Below are 5393 nucleotides of genomic sequence, written 5' to 3'. Positions count from 1 at the left end.
GCTCCACTAGAAATTAGCTGTTTGTTTCTTTATTTACTAACTGAAAGATTCTTTACATTCTATAGTGCTTTACAATTTTCAAAAGTTTCACACACATGATTTCTAATAATTCTATAATAACCCTTTTTTGTCCTCTACCCCTATATTGTCCCTCCACCCCCCACTGGCAACCACCAGTTTCTTCTCTATATCTGTGAGTCTGCTTCTTTTCTGTTTTATTCACTAGTTTGTTTTTGTATTTTTTAGATTCCACATATAAGTGATATCATACAGTATTTTTCTTTCTCTGTCCAACTTATTTCACTTAGCATAATTCCCTCCAAGTCCATCCATGTTGCTGCAAATGGCAAAATTTCATTTTTTATGGCTGAGTAGTATTCCATTGTATATACCACATCTTCTTTACCATTTATCTGTTGATGGATACTTAGGTTGCTTCCATACCTTGGTAATTGTAAATAATGCTGCTATGAACATTGGGGTGAATATATCTTTTTGAATTAGTGTTTTTGCTTTTTTTTGGATATATACCCAGGAGTGAAATTGCTGGGTCATAGGCTATCATCCAAAGAAACACAAATAACAAATGTTGGCAAGGATGTGAAGAGACCGGAACACTTGTACACTGTTGGTGGGAATGTAAATTGGTGCAGTCACTATGGAAAACAGTATGGAGGTTTCTCTAAAAACTAAAAATGGAAATTGGTTTTTATTTTTCTACTTACAGGTAAATTGGATTGTGTATTTTACTCTAACTTATAGTCTTCTGAAGAATGGGATTTGTGTGGGTTCACATTTTACCTTTGTTGATGCAGAGCTTTTACAGAATGTATTGGAACGTTTTAGATTTATGTAGCCACCATTTCTTGACCTATCTCTCTGAATTCTTGATTCCTTCAAATCCTCATATTCATAGCAAAAATAAGATTTTGAGATATTAACCATGCCAAATTATTTCTTAAAATATTAATTTGTATTCAGTTTTACAGGCTTTTAACATTTTATTTTTAATCTTAACTCAAGTATGTATAATCTGACATTACTAAGATACTCAGCAATCTTCACTTGTCACTCTCTAGATATTCCTCTCTCTGCTCCCAACCACACCTCTCATGACCCTTCACTACCTAAACCTGAGATGTTTCTAAAATAAGAAGCTCTGCATCATGTTCTTACCAAAAGTTTGCTATGAATGTTTGGGGGACACCCTCAAAAAAATTCCATAGAAATCCACAAAATCTCAATCTATAAAATAAGCTAGTTCTGTACACTAAAATCCATTAAGCACAGACTCATAACTTGAGGGAAATATCATGAGATTCAAACTGCATTTGGCTGATCCATTTTAGCTTATCTGCTTCATCCCCCATTCCCTCCTCTGTTCATTTCCCCTTCATAGCAGACAGTTTTCATATCCCATCCATATTCCCTCAACATTCATCATTCCAATGCATGCCAATGATTTCTTACTGCAATTATTCACAATTCTTTTATTGAGAGCTTTCTATGGCCATAGGAACTGTAGTGCAGCTCTTTCCCAGGGCAGTTCCAAAATGTCTACTCTCAATGAATGGAGAAACTCTCAATCAATGACATATGGGAGTTGGTAGTTGGTGAATAAATATTCTAGCTTCCTTGACCCAGAACAACTCTGTGGAATATTCTACACAACATCTCAGAGGTGTGCATCAGGCATTGAGCCCCACAGAATCTCAGCGGTCTGCATCAGGCATTGAGCCCCACTTGTCTGAAGTGATAAGATACACTTTCTTGGCTCACATCTCCATTGCCCAACTAGTGCTTCCTGTGATCATCTCTCAAAGAAAACTATTTTCACTCAAATCCTTGTCTCAGAATCTGCTTTTGGGGGAGACCAACCTAATACATATTTCCATGAATCCATAAAATAGTCTGTATTCTAGGCCTATTGTCTAACAGTGAAGACCAAAGAGAGTTATTTTTGCCTTCTAGGATATCAAGTTCTGTGGAAAAGATCTTAGTCTAGACTGTCTGGAGTTTTGGCTATTTAGCTCCAGGGACTTCAATTTGCTTGGAAGTTTCCAAAATTTTTGAAAGCCATGAGAGTAGTATTTAAATGGACTTGATTAAATTGAACTGAAGTAAACATCAGGGTAGCTTCAAATGGAAGCATATTTATGTTCCAGTCCTTTAAAATAATTGCATATATACCCAGGAAACACCAGTCTCAGCTCTGACACTAAGTAGTTAGACAGTCTTGGAAAACTTATTTCACCTTTCTAAACTTCAGTTTTCTAATCATCAAAATAAATAGTTGAAATAGATGCTCTCTAAGCAGTTTTCTGGCCATAGTTCTCCTTGATTCTATGACTCTAAATAGGTCTCTGAGATCCATCACATGCCACATATAATTTTTTTGCCTAATTATTTTTCTCAGAAGTTAAACTTATCAACAGTGTCCTTTCTCTATACCTATTAATGAATTCAGATTTAGTTCTGATTCATCCAGCTACACCTTAATTTTCACTGGCTGGTTTCTAAATTATGGTAGCTCATAACTAAAACACTCTCCCCATCATTAAGCAGAGATTTTAGGTATTCTTTCCACCCAGCTACCCAGAAACATTTTGGTGTTCCATAATTTCTGAAAACAGGAAGAGTTTACATAGATAAGCCATCCATTTTGATTAGTCTAAATTCATGGCCTGAATCTCCTCCAGTTACATAACAGATGTTGCATAGAGGAAAGAGCTTGTCAATGATAATTAAACTTCTTTTCTGAACTGAGAAACTGAGCTTTGAAACCAGTTTCTCTTGAGTGGAAAATATTGATCCAAGGGAGAATCTAACAAAAAATGAAGGCAAAGGAATCAAAGTGTGCTAATGGAAAGAAAAGGAATTGAATTTGTAAATTTGGCAGAGTGCATTCACACTAGATCTTGAGAAGAAATAGAGGCAAACAAGAATAGAAAAAGGCAGGGTAGTGGAATGATTTGTATTCTTTTAACCATAAGAGTGAAGAAAGCTAATAACATAGCAGAAATAAGACCAAATAAGCTAAGAACTCAGATTAAACTTCACCATACTCGTTCCACTCACAGTTGCCCTGATAATCGAAATTTCACCTTATGGCAATAGATTAAAAAGAGGAAAATTACATGAAATGTAGCAAAGAGTAATTCCTAATGACCTCCTCCTGGAGGAAAATCCGGAGAAGAGCCTGGGGAGGAGTTGGCAATATAGAATAAGAAGGATACAATGAGGGGAAGAATACAACATTTGAACCTGAATTTTCAAGAAGAGAAAGATAGGGACCTTCTATTACTTCTGCTGATCAAACTGGTTTTAGGTAATAAGCAACATCTTTGCTATCTACACGGTCTTAACTTGGTCTACTCATCTACTTGCTTCTTGGCAAGAAACCTCAGAAATCAGGAACCCTGGATAATAAAAGGTGGACGTTGTTCTCCACATGGAAAGGCTCAGGGTAATCTAGGTCTACTGCCAAGGTCACTTTCTAAATTTGGCCTCATCCCAGAGGCTAGGCCAGGTGAGTCAATACAGTGAGTCAACCATTGCTATTACAGTTTGAAAAGAATAAGCTAAGTATAAAATTTCTTTATCTTTGGAATTTGACACTAAAAAAATCACACTAGGATGAGGAGCAGGTCTGAAAATCAAAAGGTGAGTAGATCTCAGTCAGACTGGAATGGTTCTCCCAGTTTTCTGTGGCAGCTCATAATTCTCAGAGCTACTTGGCTACAGAGAACCACTCTAGCAGTCATGCCTGGCCCGAGTGACACATGCAGTCCACTGAAGGGGCTTGCTGGTCAATATGGCTGGTTATATGCAGAGACATTGCCAACATCTGCATAAGCAGAAAAGGAAAAATAAAACTGATAAGGGAAATCAGGATCTAGGTTGAAATCAGCTTTCCAATTTACCAGAAAATTTGTTCCATTTCATTTTACTTGTGCATATAAAGCCTGGCAGATGCAATCTTTGAACAAGTTGATAGCTGATGAGAGTCATCTTGGTATAGTGGCTAAAACATAGATTTTAAAAACCAAACAGATCTACATTCAAATTTTGGTTCAGTCACTTAACAAGCTATGTGATCATAGACAAGTTATTTAATCTCTCCAAACCTTGACTTCATTTCCAACGTATGATGAGTATAATAATGCCTCCCTTAGAGGGCTTGATAAGGGAATGAGTTTAAAGCATCTATAGAGTAGGGGTTCATTAAATGGTAACAGTGGTGGTAGCAGGAATGATATTCATTAATGGATGTGTTAATGTTGGTAATTATTGTTTTTATTTCTGTTATTACTAGGATGCCATTTTTACATTTTTCTAATGAACATACTACCTCTTTCATGGATTTATTTCAAGAGCATTTGATTTTTTTTTTTCCTACCTCAGTGGAGAGGGAAGGAAAAGGATGATACCCCAAATCAGACATTTCCAGAATTCTCAGTAAATAGTTATTTTGTTATCTTATTTTGGATCTGGGTTGTTAAACATTTGAGATTGAAAGTTTCCCAAGCCAAGTTCACACTCCAATACTGGTAGAATGAGAGATGATGAGAGGATATTGTGGCCATTTTACTAAGGGTCTTGATGTAAATCAAGACCTGAAACAAAGAAACACAATATAGTTTTACACTGTGATCATGCTCCAAAGAGATCCTGCTCCAAATTCTAATAACTGTTGAGTAATTAAGGGATAAGTTAACTTTTCATTTAATGACAGTGTTAGCTTCCACAGTTAAGTAAACATATAATGCCATAGCTGCTGCCTTACAACAGCCTAAAAGTGAAATGGAGGCCAGACAAAACATGCAGGGTGAGGAGCAGCAGTAGATAGAATAGTGGCCTCAATAGTGGCTGACAAATAGGAAACAATCCACAAAAGGATGATGGCAATTCAAGTTCCATTCCAGGAGGATAGAAAGTCAAATGAAGCAGCCCAAAATGAAAAGAGTGGTTCATGGAGCCTCTTTGGCAATGAGAACAATGGGAGCATCACTTGAGGGTCAGAATGTCCAAGGGAATTTGTCTGAAAATAAGGAAAGAATTGAAACTGAGCCTGATCCTGGGATACAGACTGAAACTAATGAAACTGACAAGGCCTCATCCTGCAGGAGAGAATACAGTGATGGGCTGAAAAATCAGAGCAAGCAATGGGATGTGTTACTCTGTGCAAGCATTATTCAAGGACACGTGAGAGTGTTGCCCAGAGAATTGTGAAAGCGTAGAGACTTGCAGTCTCCGTCCAAGAGCAGAAAAACATGATGCACAAAGATGTTCCGTCTCTGTTTCCAAAAAATACGTGGCATAACTCACAGCTAGCTGAACACTCAGCAAAAACAGCTGGGATGGGGTTAGGCCAGGGCAGAGATTCACATTAA

The sequence above is a fragment of the Orcinus orca genome, chromosome 3 (assembly GCF_937001465.1).
Source record: "Orcinus orca chromosome 3, mOrcOrc1.1, whole genome shotgun sequence".
Taxonomy (NCBI): domain Eukaryota; kingdom Metazoa; phylum Chordata; class Mammalia; order Artiodactyla; family Delphinidae; genus Orcinus; species Orcinus orca.
This window is presented reverse-complemented; position numbering follows the sequence as displayed.